Source organism: Leptidea sinapis, chromosome 3 (genome assembly GCF_905404315.1).
Source record: "Leptidea sinapis chromosome 3, ilLepSina1.1, whole genome shotgun sequence".
Taxonomy (NCBI): Eukaryota; Metazoa; Arthropoda; class Insecta; order Lepidoptera; family Pieridae; genus Leptidea; species Leptidea sinapis.
Genome location: NC_066267.1, coordinates 6,349,931 through 6,367,842, shown reverse-complemented (window position 1 = coordinate 6,367,842; position 17,912 = coordinate 6,349,931). Strand labels below are relative to the sequence as shown.

At 33.7% G+C, this 17,912-nt stretch overlaps 1 protein-coding gene across 3 annotated transcripts in view; it reads right to left on the bottom strand.

Moving 5' to 3' along the window:
* LOC126979397 (acetylcholinesterase-like) overlaps window positions 1-17,912 on the bottom strand; it is a 77,274-nt gene that overhangs the window by 34,465 nt on the left and 24,897 nt on the right. Inside the window, exon 2 of one of the 3 annotated variants that reach the window (XM_050828676.1) lies at window positions 7,056-7,129. The exons of 1 other annotated variant lie outside the window; for it this stretch is intronic. The gene's annotated coding sequence lies outside the window, so the exon portion shown is untranslated. Of the gene's footprint in view, window positions 1-6,801; window positions 6,908-7,055; window positions 7,130-17,912 lie in introns of those variants that run through there. One more of the 3 variants, XM_050828678.1, reaches the window with a different exon arrangement.

The following is a 17,912-nucleotide window of genomic DNA, read 5'->3' as shown; positions in this document are numbered from 1 at the left end:
GCTTCTGTGTCACAAGCACCTTGCTTAGTGTAGAGCCACCACTCAGTACATATTATATCCTACAAGGTACTCAAATATTCAGAATTAAGTTTAAGTGTATTGTGTTAGCTTAAATTACTTTGTATATATCTTAATTTTGGTAATAAAAAATTATCAGTATAAAATTAAGAACAATCTCTGCAAGACTTTACTTTCCCTAACAATATTTTAAATGTTTTTTTAAGTTACCAGTAAACTTTATTGTTCATTCATTAAAATGAAATAAAGAGAAAATCATCCGTGCTCTCTGTGGATTATTCTTGTGTGGTGAGTACAAATGAAATCCAACTCTTGGTCAAGGCTTAAATTGAAAATACGACACTATATTTATATATCTTATCTTATAATATATATAAATTACGTGACACGTTGTTAGTCCGCGATGGACTCCTAAACTAATGAACGGATTTTAATGGGGATTACTTCATGGAGTGCAGTTTGGTCCAACTTGAGAAATAGGATAGTTATTATTTTGATTTGGGACCCGTAGTTATTTTTATTTTCTTATTATTTGTTTGTTTTGTATGGACATATTATTTTCTATGAGAGAATTTACTGACGCATGGTTTGACAGTTCCGCTGTGCAACAATTTCATTATAACAACAGGGAGCATTTTTTACGAAATAATTCTTGATGTTTTGAAATATTATTGGCAAATAAAACAGTATTTTTTTATTATCTACAGAACAACGTCTGTCGGGTCAGCTAGTATACTTTATAAATCCTTACGTAAAAAGTACATATTTGTTTTTTAGAGATGGTGATGGATTTGTTTCATACCCCTTCAAAATTCTAATGTAAATGTAATTTACTCAGTCATAAAATCATAGGGAAACGTAGTAAATCGAGGGAAACTGTTGAAATTCTTACAGAATCCATTTAAATACAAATTGCGTTAACTTTTCCTTATAATTACGAGTTAATTTTAATACAGACTGCGACGGCTGTGACTCCACTTAAGCTCTTTATGCGGTCACGTACTGTTTGAAGAGGAAAACTTTATTCACTGCTACTAGTGTTGGACACTTTTATCGATGTATAAATAATTAAGTATCAGATACTTCGATAATTTCTCTTCACATTTCAAAGGTCGACAACGCATGCCAAAATCCTCTGGTATATTAAATGGTTTACACATTCCATATCTAATCAAAGCTAGTATTATAAGCCTAGGCAAAAAAATAAGAAGACTTCATTTAATTGAAGCACATTGTAATTTTAACAGTTATTAACAGTAGTTTTTTTTAAATAAAATACTTTTTAAAGGATTAAAACGCGTAACTGTATATAACCCGACGACCTGCCTTTTGCAGAGCACGTTTTCAGGGGATCCCCTAAAAATATTTTCTTTAAATGTGCAATAGTAATGTTACTCAAAGAAGTTACGAGGTTTTTTTTAATTCGTATGATTTTCACTAATTATTTTTTTATTATATACGTGTTAATATAAGAGAAAACTTTTTGTTTAAAAATAGTTGAATATGCAATAATTTAATTTAATTATTTAATAACTTCTAAGTACACAATGTTATCGACAGACGAGCACGAAGCTTTTGACCTTGTTTTAGGTTCTTGTGAAGTACGAACAAGTCATGTTTTCTTAAAAATAATAAGGTATTTTTGTAAAAAGATATTATATTAGATAGAAATATTATATATTTAGCTGTTGCGACTATCTTAGAACACATCTGATTACGGCTATATAACCGATTGCAAATTACTTATTGCATAAAAAATCTGTCATGTTATTTACAAAATCAATAAAAAAAAAGATAATTTAAATAGAAATTGACTTTTATCGATACTAGCAAACACTAGCCAAGCTTGATAAAGTCCGCTCACGGCTTTCTACGTGCCGTCACATTCAAACGACGTAATTATATTTTTCTCTCGCCGTGACGATCGGGCGCAAGTCGCAACATTCTGCAACGTAGCACGATTACTTTCATATAATAATTCAGTATTTAACCCTTCTATGCTCATAGTGATTACATACTAGTGCTGATTAAATAGTTATCGATGATTATGGTATACATTTAAGTATACACGCAATTTACCCTGTTACTAACAGCGATGATCGCCATTTCTTCTATAACGATATTAAATATGCTTCATTTCAATATGAATTTCGTAGCTAACAGTTCGTTTTTTCAGAGACAAACGAGCAAGAGTCTAAAGTGATATGCTCTTAGATGATGTGGTCAGTCAACTTCTCATGGATTTCAGTAGCAGAGTCAAGAGATGAATTGCCGGAACTAACTTTTAGGGGGGAATTAAAGGATTAAAGTCTTGGAAACTCCGTAAGTCGTATTGGTTGGGGAAAACAGCAGCTGGTAATTGATAATTTTGACATCACTGGCAATAACTTGATAAAAATTTTCATGATTATATGTTTATTATGATTGAAATTCAATTATAATCTCTCTGGTGTTGCAAGAGAATGTGGGCGGCGGTGATCACTTAACACCAGGTGACCCGTATGCTCGTTTGTCCTCCTATTCCATAAGCAAAAAAAAATATATAATTTTATGATACGGCTTTAAAAACGAGTGTGGACTTAAAACAAGCCGAAGCATTGAAGAATTGTGAAGTTTGAAAGAAAAAATTTTCATTAATAAATATATACTACGTTACTCCGCTAACCTATTTAAGCCCTAAGAGCATATTTTCATATGTTATTATAAATATATCACTGACTTTTTGTGGAAGAGTATAATGAACTACCATATACGGGACATCTGATAGAATCACAAGAGCGCTACTCACCTCATAAAATGTTGAATAAACTTGCATAATATTCATAAAACGAAAATACATTGGTAAGTGGCGGGCGAGAATCGAACCGCGGCTTCCGCGGTGACAGTCAACGGTTCAACATATGCGCCACTGACCTCGTGACTGTTGCTGTCACAGTACTGTCACAATATAGTATAGAACAGTACTTTAACTTCACACTATTCAATGAGCGCCCGATTCGACGCACGCACACATGCATATGACTTACACTATAGCTAAGTACAAACCAATATTGGCAAAACAAAACTATTGAGTACCATAACGTTTCCGTATAATAAAATGTACTCTATGGTGCCACGCCGTACGCCGCAGAGACTGGTCGCTGTCAGAGTTAAATAAATGGGCCACGCCGTCCCCACAATATAGTAATAGAACAACAAATACTTTACAACAGTACTTTAACTTCATGCTAGGGCGCTCAAATCGACGCACGCACACATACACACGATTTACACGACCACTAAGCAATCTTGGGAAGACAAAATTATTGTGTGCCACGCTTTACCCGGCGAGACTGGTCGATGTCGGAGGTATCTTATATGCGCCGCGCGGGCCATCGGCGCGGCGTCGTCAATCTTTTTGTTTGTACAAACTGTACCAGCCCTCTAGCGCTGCACCCAGACTTAGGTATAAATTTCAAGAATCACGCTGAGTTACGCTTCTGTTTTATTCATCTTATAGTTATGATGTATTATTTGCTCTCTTTTCTTCGTAATAATGAATCTTCATAATATTAGTAACTTTTTTTTTATCAGAATTTAAGAATTATTTAAGGTTTTTTTGCACATACTATAAAATCTCCGTTGAGGCAATGTTTTGTCGTATATATAATTTTTTTTTATGAAAATAAGGTATGAGACGAGCAGGACGTTCAGCTGATGTTAATTGATACGCCCTACCCATTACAATACATTACGCTCAGGATTCTTGAAAAAGCCAAATACAATACAAGCGGCAGTACAATTGCGCTCGTCACCTTCAGACAAAAGATATTAAGTCTCATTTGCCCATTACTTTCACTAGTTACGGCGCCCTTCAGACCGAAACACAGTAATGTTTACACATTACTGCTTCACGGCAGAAAAAGGCGCCGTTGTGGTATCCATAATCTAGCCGGCATCCTGTACAAAGGAGCCTCCCACTGGTAGCCTGTTTGTACAAACTGTTATTTACTGTGTGCCATTGTTGTAAGTATATACATTGCCAATGCATTATATGAGTTATTTGAGAGTGTATTAGAAGAGGTTCTATAAAAATTATCAGAATCTAAGAAATATATTATGCTTTGTGGTGACTTTAATATTAACTTATTAAAAGAATCCACCACAATCTTTGTTTAAATCATATAATTTATCAAATAATTTATCTTAAATTAATATTGATTTAATATTTTTACTAATTATAAACGTATTTCTCAGTCAATAATTAGTAAACTGAGCTCAGACCACTTTGGTCAATTAGGTTAATTTGTTTAATTTGTTCTTTTAATATTGAAGTAAACAAATGTACTTCAATTAAAAAGTTTATGTTTGTTCCGGTAAATAATAGGCGAATGGAGAAATATAGAGGCAATGTTTCGGAAAAACTCTCTATTTTGTATTTGAATTATAACAGTACTCCAAATGAGATGTATGGTAAGTTATATAAAATAATTAAAACAGAGTTTACTTCTATATTTACTTCAAAGACAGTCAACTCGGGTGGTCTCTTGTAATTTACCAACTGGGCAACAGCTGGTATTCCTAGGAGTACACTACGTTTATATGAACTACATAGTGAGAGATCATCATATAATCATGATGTATCTTTTCTTGTATATTCATTGATATACAGGATTTTTGTATGTGTATATGTGAAAAAATATTCAAAATTATTTAAGAAAGTATGTGCTATTGCTAGGTCAATGCATATTAGAGAAATAATTAAAAATGCTTCAAATTAAATAAAAATGACTTGGAAAGTTATTAACTGGGAATCTGGAAGAGCGAAAGACTGCAAGTTTGAATATAATCTAAACTAATAATAAAAAAATAAACAATACTAAACTCCACTCTGAGCAGGAAGTAGCTTCTGCATTTGAGATTTTTTTTCTGACATTCCAGTTTCTATCTCAAGCACTCTTGTCTCCTCCACCATTGTTGATGAGTCACTTCTTATGGAAAATATAATATAATAAGTAAACTAAACAAAATTTCAAATTCAGTCTTGTTAGCCCATCAGAAATAATTAAAACTTTCAGATCTTTAGAAATGAAAAAAACTGCTGATATATGGGGCATATCTGTAAAAATAATAAGTTCAGTTACTGATGTCATATCTAGCACTAGTATTGAACATGGCGTGTTTCCTGACCTTCTGAAATATAGTAAAATTACACCAATATTTAAATCGGGACTCACTTCTGACCCGAATAACTATCGCCCTGTTTCATTGTTGACATTGTTGAAAATAAACCAAACTAAAATGTTTGAAAAAATTATTTTAAGCCAAATGCAGTAAGCACCTTAACAGTTATAACTTACTTCATATAAAACAATTTGGCTTTACTAGGGGACGCTCGACTACGATCTCTCTTCTGATCTCATATATAAATATATATGAGATCAGAAGATCGAGCGAGATCTATAATAGGATTCAGAGAGTCGATGTGAATGGCATCTCTCGGTATGGGGGTACCACAAGGGTCTATTCTTGGACCCTTCCTCTTCCTAATTTATATAAATGATCTACCTAACCTTGTAGAAAAAAAAACACAAGGTATTGTTTGCGGATGACACTTCATTTATATTCAAAGTAAAACGAAGCCAAGTTTTATATGACGAAGTAAACAATGCTGTATCTGACATCGTGTACTGGTTTCTCTCATTGTTAAATAGTCATAAAACCAAATATATTAAATTTACCGCACCAAATGTCAAAAATGTAGATGCGAATATTTTATTAAACGGAGAGGTGGTAAAACCAGTGGAATCTGCTGTATTGCTCTTACATTCTCATTGGCATTACTCTTGATTCCAAATTGCAATGGGGCCCCATATTGGATTGGCGAATAGGCTTAGTTCTGCAGCACATGCGGTTAAGAAAATTAGACGGTTAACTGACATAGATACGGCGCGACTAGTATACTTTAGTTATTTTCATAGTTTTATGTCCTATGGTATATTGTTATGGGGCAGTGCGGCCGATATTAATACCATCTTTGTGCTGCAGAAGAGGGCTATTCACGCGATTTGTAACCTAGGTCCTAAAGAATCATTAAGAGAAAAATTTAAAGAAATAAACATTTTGATTGTTGCTTCTCAATATATTCTTGATAATGTAATGTATGTTCATAGGCACATAAGTGAATTTGCGAGAAACTGTGACATTCATAATGTTAACACGAGGAACAAATATAAACTTGTTATGCCTACTACTCGGTTGGGTCGACTTAGTAAGTATTTTGTTGGGCGATGTATGTGCTTCTACAATATGATCCCAGAAAATGTACAAGACAAATGTGTTACGAAATTTAAAAGAATTGTTAAGAAACGTTTGTGTGGGAAAGGTTATTATAGCATAAACGATTTTCTTAATGACACCACGGACTGGGAATAAAGCGAACACCCACTCAGGCTCTTTAATTATAAATGTTTATTGTAGGATATCACATTGTAATCCATATTTTATATAAAAAAAAGTGCGCTGAGTTTCTTGCGCCCATTCTTCTCAGGTCTGAGGCAGTCTCTTTTGAATGGGTTCAATGAGTGATTCTGAATCCTATTTTGAATAAAAATATTTGAATTTGAATTTTTAATTGTACCAACCCTAGCGCTGCACCCAGACTTAGGTATAAATTTCAAGAATCACGCTGAGTTACGCTTATGTTTCATTTTATCTTATAATTGTGCTGTAGATTTAATGAAACATATAAATTACTAATTATAAGTGATAAGATATACAATAAATAGTAAGTAAGTAACTTACGCTTAATTTAATCGCTGAAGAATCATAAATATTCTAGAATAAAAACACACTACTTATAACTATTTCACAAAACTCAAATTGTAGTAAAACTATCACTGCGTGAAAGTGTACTAAGAATACTGGCAGCATTTTCACGTTGGATAGCTAAACAGAACTGTTGACAAAAATAACTGCCAGCACTTTGGTTGATAGTATTGAGATGTGTGATATGTATTTGGAGTTATCTCTAATAATTTTTTTATTTTTGTAATTACCTGACACTATCTCCGGACCATGGCTGAGGCTACAATGTCAGCGATCACCACATCACATTCTCTGCTTCACCCAACTGAAATCAAATTCGTTTTCAATTAACAGATGTAAAGTGCATTAGGGTATGTTCATATACAGGGTAAGTCCTGATAATTCAGTGATTTTTGTGTCACAATCAGTAAACGCAGCCAACATATGAAGACATTTTTAATTGAAAATTCCTTCTTTATTTTGTTCTCAAAATCTCGTCTGACAGGGATTCAATCGCGCTCACTTGCCTAACCAAACTGATCCGCGTGCCGGGACAGTTTGTAAGCCCTGCCCACTACGATATAGTTTTAGTTGCGCCATTTTAAAGCGTTGGATGGTTTTATTATTTGCAGAGGAATATTATATTATATTGTTTTAGATATATAGATATTATATTTTTTTAGCCAGTCCTGATTTGGTCCTAGTAACACCGCGTCCAGAATTTAACTATTGTGTTCGCCACTCATATTAACCTCATAGCTCGTCGTCAAACCCTGCCGCATATACGAACCGCAGTACCTTCTTGACGCGAGTATTATAAACGCGTTGGAAATTCTTCCAAGTTTTATATCCGTTCACCGCTACTATACACACAACAAACGCAATGCATCGATACACGTTCAGAACAAAAGCAAGGGGCAGCAAAAAATTATGTTTAGTGTTATGTTGCCTGCTAAAAAGGCTAAGAAGTTTGAGTCATCCGGATTTACCCTAGTGCACTTATCAGTTCATTCTTATATAGTTTTATAAAAAAAGGGATAATTCTTTTAAAATCATAAATCAGTTAGGTGTATATTTGCACGAAAATGATTGTATGTCTAAAAATATTGTAACAGTTACTTATAGGAAATGTATGTTCAAGCTAATTTCGACCTATTTGTTAATTATGACTGACGGTTCAATTTTGTCTATAGCACATTGTCTTCCTTTCGCCATAAATTAACTAGTATGAGTATTTTATGTTTACGCAACCAATACAGTCCACCCAGTCCCAGAATCCCTTCCAGGCCAACTAGCATTTTACTGAAGTTGGTTGAAATCAGCTTTAATTAAAAATAGCTGGAAAATGTTTATCGAAAATGCAGATTATCCAAGTTCTCATTAAGAAAGTCTTGGCTGCAGTAATTAGTTGGCAGTAATCAGCTGAGTGCCGTGGTCGCCGGGGAGAGCACAGGCGTGTCTAAAGCAGCTAGTTATATTATAGTTATAGGTGTATTGTTAACCTCTATTACTCGCTGAAATTGCTTCCAAGCTCATCAATCTCAGCTTTTATAAATATAAAGATTTTCGCAAGGTTTACGTTTGAAGAATAAGCGGGATCGCTGATTTTGAAAAACTGTTCGTTAATGTTATTTTTTTATGACAATAAGGGATAAGACGAGTAAGACGTGCAGCTAATGGTAATTGATATGCCCTGCCCATTACAATGCAGTACCGCTCAGGATTCTTGAAAAACCCATAAATTCGGAACGCCTCAGCAATTGCGCTCATCACCTTGAGTGACATTAGATGTTCAGTCTGATTTGCCCAGTAATTTCACTAGCTACGGCGCCCTTCAGATCGGAATACAATAATGTTTACACATTACTGCTTCATGACAGAAATAGGCGCCGTTGTGGTACCCATAATCTAGCCGGCATCCTGTGCAAAGGTGCCTCAGTCTGGCATGAAACCGTGTAGATACATAACCATATTTTCTTTGACACTATCTCTTGTATGTGTAAGATAAATTTTGAACACAGAGATCCTTCAAATTTTATTGCTGATCTTGACATGAAATGGCTGAGGAAAGAAAACAACAAAATTTTCAGCTACTGCTCTGTGTTAGAGATAGTTTACCTTAGTAGTAGTAAGTATTTCCCGTTGGAATTTTCAAAGATAATAAAATACATTCACGTCAAAACTTACAGATCCTTAAGTATCATCAAACGACAAAGTCAGTACGTACATCGGTGATAAGGGAGAAAATTATGCAATTAACACTTCCAGTTGTTAAGTAAATAATTCCTGCTTGCTGAAACTTTTGATGGTTTCTTTAAGTCAAAGTCAAAGTTTGATAAGTTTAAACATGTGAAGTGGATGTTACAATAATAATATTTCTCAATACATTTTTGATAATGTTCTGTATGTTCATAAGCACATTGAGGAATTTTCTAGAAACTGTGAAATTCATAATGTTAACACGAGGAACAAAAATAAACTTGTTATGCCTACTACTCGGTTGGGTCGAGTTAGTAAGTCTTTTGTTGGGCGATGTATATGCTTCTACGGGAATAAAGCGAACTTCCTCAGGCTCTCTATTTATAAATGTTTATTGTACGATATCACATTGTAATCCATATTTTATATAAAAAAAAAGCCCGCTGAGTTTCTTGCGCCCATTCTTCTCAGGTCTGAGGCAGTCTCTTTTGAACAGGTGGTAGTTTTTGACGTTCAATAAGTGATATTAAATCCCATTTTGAATAAAAATATTTGAATTTGAATTTAATAATACTTAATACATGTTTGCTATATGTTAATGACGTGCAAAGTATTCAGATACCTAATCATAATAAAATTGAACTATTTAATATCAAAAAAAAATGTTCAAAATTATAGAAAATATATGTCCAATTCTTATTGTTAATATTTGTCTAATGAATATAAGCAGTTTTTGTTTAGGTTAGGTTCATTCCTGGTGAAATATTTTAATCGATTTATTAATAAGAAACAATCACACATAGATATATTCTATTTAATACTAGTTGAGATTTGATTTTACCTTACTAAGAGATTATACGTGAAACACAAATAAAGGGAACTTAAGAAACAACGCTTGCGATTTGGTACTTTTTCATAGCCATGGTGTCATAAGTACAACTCTAGCAATAGCTGAGTTTCGTGGAAAGATCACAGATTAGAAAAACAATTTAATTTAATAATTTACTTACGGTAATGTACACTGCGTTTTCGTCCCGTTACCAAAAACTAGATCATTTGATTTAGGTACCAGTATAGTATTTTTTTCTTTTTTTATGAAAATAAGGGACGAGACGGGCAGGACGTTCAGCTGATAGTAATTGATACGCCCTGCCCACAACAACGCAGTGCCACTCAGGATTCTTGAAAAACCTCAAAAATTCTTAGCGGCGCTACAACTGCGCTCTTCACCTTGAGACATAAGATGTCAAGTCTCATTTGCCCAGTAATTTCACTAGCTACGGCACCCTTCAGACCGAAACACAGTAATGCTTATACACTACTGCTTCACGGCACCCGTTGTGGTACCCATAATCTAGCCGGCATCCTGTGCAAGGGAGCCACCCACTGGTATAATATATAGAATAGTTTTAGAGACATCATATCCAAAAACTATAATATATTTGAGGTTTGGGTTAAGTCAGGCCTGTCTCACTCCCGGTATAGGTATCGAAACCGTTAGTACGCGCGGTGGCCTCTACACAGTAGACCAGTCAGTAAGGACTCAAGAGCGAGCAGTGATGTACGCGCGAGTTTTGTTCACCAACTTCACCGGTCCGACCGATCTTTTGAAAATGGAGAAGCAAAGCATGTAAAAGGTCATTATGATACATAATTAAAAAAATTAAGCTTCCTTAAGACCCTGCAACAATCTAATTTACAGTAATTATTATTACAATGAAATTACCATTCATGATAGCTAGGCAGCTATGTATTTCCTACGCTAAGTAGGTATGTATATTTTCCTATGCTATGTCGTGGTCTTCCAAAGCATACATTACTATCTGCAACTGATGTAGGTTTGACAACGAAAGAATATTGTTTTAAAATTACGATTACATACCTATTTAGGTACAGTTTTGAGTAATGAAGACAACCCTATTGTCGTCAGAATAGGTAAGAGTCACATGTTAGAAAAAGAGGCATTTTCTAGGTAAACAAATATGTAGGTTAATAGCGCTGTGCCATCTGAATTACACCTTATTGTATGGCCGCAATAGTCGTTATTTCTTTAATTGATTTTGCAGAGTGAGACTTCTGTACTATTATATATTATTTGGTTAGGTTACGAAATTTAAGCACATTTAAATGTATTGCAATGCTTATACAGTTCGACATAGCTACATATTTTTTTTATGTTGGAACTTTTCTTGTTGAGCTCAAAAACGACGCATAAAATGTGCTTTTAACTTCAAGTCCAACTTGTCTAACGAAGGCTGGATATAAAAAAGGTACAAAAAAGTAAATAGCCAAATAAAGTATCCGGTTGTAGTGAAATATTCCAGTTCAAATGAATCGTGGCTGATGTTAATTACCGGGAATATAATATTAAATATACGTAAGAATATTCGCAGTTTTTATTATAAAATAAATTATAATTATTTATTAAGCAAATTGGTTATCCAACCAGCAAATATGCTGAGTTGGAACCATTTTGTGGCGTAAAGTAAATAGTGTTGCACAGTTTTGTTTTGTGTTGTTCTTTAAATTTTTAAGTCGTTTGTGTTTACGTGTGCTATATGTACCAAATAAAAATAAATCTTCCTTTCTTTTCTTTCTTTCTTTATTATTAACTCTTTTTAACTTTACTATTGTATAGATATAATACATATTTTATCTTCCTAGTGTATCCAAGACAAATTCAAATTTTATAAATAAATAATTATACATCTTGTAGTCATGTGCCTACATCGAAGGGCTATTCAAAGTCGAAGTTTCGTAGATATACACGATAGTGTATTTGTGCCGAAAGTATCTATATATAAAGTACCACTGCTTATAGACATTCAGATTAGTAACGTGAATAATTTATCCGTAAAACTAATCAAATAACAATGAATAATTCCAAAGCATTTTTGTTGACAAGATTAGTAGCGTATCTCCGTGGAAAATACACAAAAGTATTTAGTTTATGAGAGATAGACTAAGACATTTTTTTTAGAAAGATCAAATTACAAGATCAAAACAGTGTATACACGCAAAAGTGTATTTTAAAGTATCTGCAATGAAATTAAATCATAAATATTAATAAATAAAGATTCAAGATTATTTCTTATTTAATTAACTGTCGAAATTTTTTTCTCTTAATCTCCCTAGAAATATCTAACGAGCCCCACCGAGAATTTGCGAAAAGGAATTGTATTTCTACAGAGTATTTAATATGGGATAGAGCGTTGAAATGCTGTAACGCAACGTTTTATTACGCAATATGCACCCGTATATTCCACCCCGCTAGAGTGCAATTTGTCCGAGGAAAGTTTTCAAGAACCCTTAACCGAACTAACCCGAACTATGGTCGGAAATAAGCCGAGCTTTTTCTACGAACTTTCTTTTTGTCGAGTAACTGGCTTGAGGGTACTTTGGGAAATTATTTCATCCGGAGTAAGGGACTATATTATTCATTACGACTTGGATAAGTTGGGCATTATTGCGAATATATGAAATGGACTTTCTAGGGCTGTGTGTAGTAGTTTGTGATGGTATATACATATATTGGGATCTCCCTTATGTTTTTTATTATTCTTTTTATGACGCTGGGGGCTCACCTGCGTGTATCGTCACGAAATTTCGTGATATGGCACAAGACAAGTAATAGAACAGAAGCGTATCTCAGCGGTCTCCTTATAATTTATACCTACGTCTGGGCGGAACGCTAGGGTTGGTACATACAAAAAGATTGACGATGCGGAATGCGTGGACATCGACCAGTCTCCCCAATATTGCTTAGCGGTCGTGTAAATCGTGTGTATGTGTGCGTGCGTCGATTCGAGCGCGTTAGTATGAAGTTAAAGTACTGTTCTATTACATGGTATATAGTTTAGCATTGTTTATACTTTATTTGACATTATGCGATATATGATTGCTTTTTGGCTTAAACGCTTCAAACATATCTGTTGGCTTGGAATAATTCTTTATTTCAGCTATTATTCTAGATTTACAGTCCAGTGTACAGTCGCGTGCGGGTGGCTGAGTTATTACACGACATCGCTTATATTTTGTCTTTCTTTTATAAAAATGGAGTGGAGTAATAAAATGATTTTCTTCTTAGATTTTCATAAATGAATAACGTAACTTATTGTCAGCATACATGTAAAAGTAAAGTAATACGTAAGAAATTATTTCGGCCATTTTGGCTTTATGCACAACAGTTCATGCAAAATATAGAAGTTACTAATATGACCACAGGCTATATGTTATATACATTTAATGTCAAAACGAACGAAGATTTACGCTCTTTGCGTGCATTACTTCGGCGTAATATCACGTAACCTATTATAGCTGTGAAGTAAAGAAAAAGCTATGTGAAGTGAAACTGTCATGTTAAATGCCCACAACAATAGACATCCACATAAACATCCATGGATGCTTGTTTAATAGTAAACAAACATCCATACTAATCCTATAAATTTTTGCACCTGTCTGGATTCGAACCCGGGACCTCTAACTCAGGATCACTAACAACTGAGCTATCGCGTCGTCATTTGACTAGAGAATGTGAAATTTAAGACTTGACTGTTTACTTAAGAGATGCTTGTGTTATCTTGCGTGATATTTGAAGTTCGATTGATGTCCTACCAAAGGCGCCTACTTAAGTGATCACCGCAACCAATATTCTCCTGAATCGGCTTAACCTTTTTTATGCTATCCGGATATTTGAGTCACCTACCGTAACGTCGTTATTGTCAAGTAATTTTTGTGGTCGAATATGATGATCAATGGAACCCTTTAAGGACTTACAGTAAGGGTGCGATCTGTGGCAGAATTTCTAACTGCCTGTATTCAAATTGCAATGCGCTTACGTTCATTGCTGCATTGCAAAATTTTGTAGGTCTGCACAAATTTAGACAAACTATTAGTTAGTGCACTTCAGATTTGATAAAAAAAATAACAAAAAAACAACCGACTTAAAAAAACTATTCCAAAACAATAGATATAAGAAGTGTGAAGTATCAAACAAACGCACTTCGAGCACCTACAATAATATTGACAGAAACGTATCTTCGTACGTATATATTGTGCTTCCCCAGGGCCTTAAAAGAATAGGGCCCCAGGCCCTAAGAGTGTCGTAAGAGGCCACTTAAGGTATTTACTAGTTGAGGCTTCTTTGCACAGGATGCCGGTTACATTTTGGGTACCACAACGGCGCCTTCTTCTGCCGTGAAGCAGTAATGTGTAAGCATTATTGTGTTACGGTCAGAAGGGAGACTTAACATTTTATGTATCTAGGTGACGAGCGAATTGTAGTGCATAAAATTTTTGTGTTTTTTAAGAATCTTGAGTGGCACTGCATTGTAATTTGCATGGCGTATCAATTACTATCAGCTGAACGTCCTGCTTGTCTCGTCCCTTATTGTTAAATTTTCTTTGGACTTTTACACCTGTTTCAAACAGTACAAAACCTCGTTACGGAAACAAAATTGGACTTGTCTTTAGTTATAGATTGCCGATCTAAACAACCGATTATATCTTGAAACATTATTTTCAAAACTCTAGTTCTATACCGGCACTAAAAATATTAAACGTAAAAGAATGTTTGAATTGCAAGAAGAATTCTATTTTTATTCGCGAAGAATTGGGTCGTCCATATTATGACATGGAGCATACAAAAGCATCGTACGGGCCAATTTCCGGATGCTGACCTATGCACTTCCGGCCATTCTTTGACGTATTTTATGACGTGCATGAAAACTTCGTTCTACATTTAAATTCACCAACCATTATTTTATAAAATATTTACAAGCTAATATTTTAGAAGATGCTTTAAAAAGTGCTTGAGTTGAAAGTAGAGCTCCAATGATAAATGTCAAGAACTATCGCTAATTATTTGCAGCAGAATATTTTATTTAAAAAATATAACTTTTTGTGTACGGGCTTTGAAAATAAATTTTATTCATAATTAGAACTTTTCATCGGCCTGGCTATTAATATTGAGCTTGCTAGAACACAAAAAAAACTTGCGTTGATACGAATATTCGTCAAAGGGTATTTGTTTTAGAAAAAAATTCTACTACTTAAAAAGTCAAAAGTTAAATACCTAAAAGCGTATAACGATTTTGATCAACGGAGAACAACAAAATAAGTCGCGGCCTTTATGAGTCTATCATTTACTTTATTTCAAACGCTTGTATCAACTCTTAAGCCAAGTAGCATGAAATCTTCAATTGGTATCAAATACAATATCCGAATCAAGAGTGCACCGATGAGTGAATTTTTTGAAGTTAGAACTTATTTAGCATCGTTGTGATTTGAAAGTCAATGAAACGAAAAAACGAGACAGTAAAAAGAGATAAACACATAAATACATAAGATTTTTAACTTCTGAGAAAATGAGATAGGAAGCATTATACAGTGTTTTAGTACCAGGTGATCATTAGTGAAGAAGAGATTGTCATGGCGAGTATATATTCTGACGTCATGCGCACGATGTATTACTACATAGACACAAGGAGAACATAAATAGGGTAGCGGTGATAGTAATGTCTTTCATAGCGGTTGAAATCATGTGTCATCCTAGCAACATGTACCAGGACTTCATATGCAGTTTAGAGGTTTTTTAAGAGAATCAATTTTTTAAGGAAGGTCATTAGACTAGTGTGTAAAACCATATTACTATTAATATTCAAATACATAATAAGATCTGAATAAATGCTTATTTACGTGGCTCTTGCTTTTAATTTTCTCGCAAAATGGGTAAAAATTAAAGCACCTCTGGAATAAAACCTCCTTTAGTTTTATGTAGATTGAATCCCTTGATCCACTCAGGACTCAACATAATTTCATCGCTTTGCTCAGGAATTCAAAGTAAACTCTAAGGTAGGGCTGCCAGCTGTTGCATAATATAATATTAGTATCCGACTTTATAAGGGATATCAGTATTAAAATGTTAAAAAATGAATATAGTAAACAAATGTACTATTTTTCAAATACGTCAAAAATATGAAAATACAGTCGAACAAAATACGTATACAGACATATAAAATTTCAAAACGGGTAACGAAATGTCATTGATAAGACAAAATTTTCGATGTTCTAAATTATGAACAATTTTCTTCTACTTTTTTTTATTGAAGAGACGGAACGATGATGGGTCACCTGATGTTATGTGATCTCTTGTGACGCCAAAGTATTTAGCCAAAGGAGATTGGAAAACAGAAAACACATTAGTAAGTGCGGGATGAAAATCGAACCTGGAGCGCAGTATTGAGAATCAACAATTTTAAGTCTGCGGTGCTTACCCTCTTGGTTTGCTCTAGAGGGAGCTATCCCGCTCAAAGTCACTTGTGGCGAGTGTAGGTACCTGCATTACATTTGGCTTTGCACCGACTGCAAACCTTTCAATAGGTAGCACATAATATAAGAGATGTATTCAATTAAATCTCTATTAAATTATTTTATACTACGAGTGTTTGAGTCGGTTTTTTAAACGTAGTTTCTTTATTTATTACTTTTTAGTGTCATTAATCAGGTAAACTGAAATATCGTGAAGAACGTTTGTTAGCTATAAATGACAGGTAGACTAATAATAATCAAACTAAATAAAAAATCATCCAGGTAAACAAAAATTTCATTAAATGAAAACAACTGGGACAAACTATGTTGAATTTTTATGGGACCAAATGGCAAACATTCTGCATCTAACTAAAGAAGAATCACGAAAATCGGACCATAATTCTTAGCGTAATCGTACATACATTAAAAGAATATTAATCGAATTGAAAACCTCCTACATTTCTAAATTAAAAAAAAATAAACTTATCAATTCAATAATAACAATAACTATTTTTCATTATATTTCATACAAACAATAAATGCGTTTACTTTCAGTTCATTATCCTCTGATGCAAACTGCTCAATCCATTCACATAGTTGGTCAGTATCTTGTAGAAGTACAAGACGTTGTACTTTCCCATTTTATATAGCCACAAGAACAAGAACAGGAACAGAACTCACTTGATAATCATGGGCAAGATCTGTTTGTTCATTTTTGCCAACCTTTGCCAAAATAAAGTTTCCTTTATATTCGGAAATTATTGATTCAAGACCAGGTAGTACGTTGAATAACATCATGTCATTTATTTTCCTATTTTCTGCAAGATAGCATATGAGGATATCAAAAAAAAGCGAATACGAAATGAGAATAGATATAGTAAGATATGAGCTAATTGCAAATTGAATTTGAATTGTAATAAAAGCTGTGAAGCTTCTATTTAAATATATACATTTTTTTCTATTTTCCTATCACTAATAATGTAAGGAATGAATACATAAAAAATAAAGATATGCAAGCTATCCACACAAGAAATAAGAACAAAATAGCTATTCCAAAAACTAGACTCGGGGAAATACAAAACTCATTTCTGTGTCTGTCTGTGTACAATTCTTTAATAAATTTAATGTACATGTCAAACTCCTGCTAAATTCAAAATAATTATAAAGAATCACATTATCCAAAAAGCCTATTACTAATAAAAAATAAAATATACAGGTTAAAGAAGTATGGAAAATAGATGCTCCTGGTTCACCTAATAATAATTATTCTTATTTTATTATTGACTAGCTAACCCGACAGACGTTGTTCTGTTCATAATAAAAAAAACTCTTGCCGATGGAATTTTGGAAAATTAGCTGACCCCTACTCGGTGAAAAGAATATTCGTACCAAATTTCAAGTCTTTAGCTCTAGTGGTTCAAGAGATATCGTGTATATCGTGATGAGTGGCTATATACGTGGAAGTCACTTATATATATATATATACGAATCACGAATATACCACGAATATATATATATATATATATTGAACTTCGGAAATGGATTGTTAACTTTAACTAACGGATCGGAAATTAAAGATTTGCGGGCTAACGCGACATGCA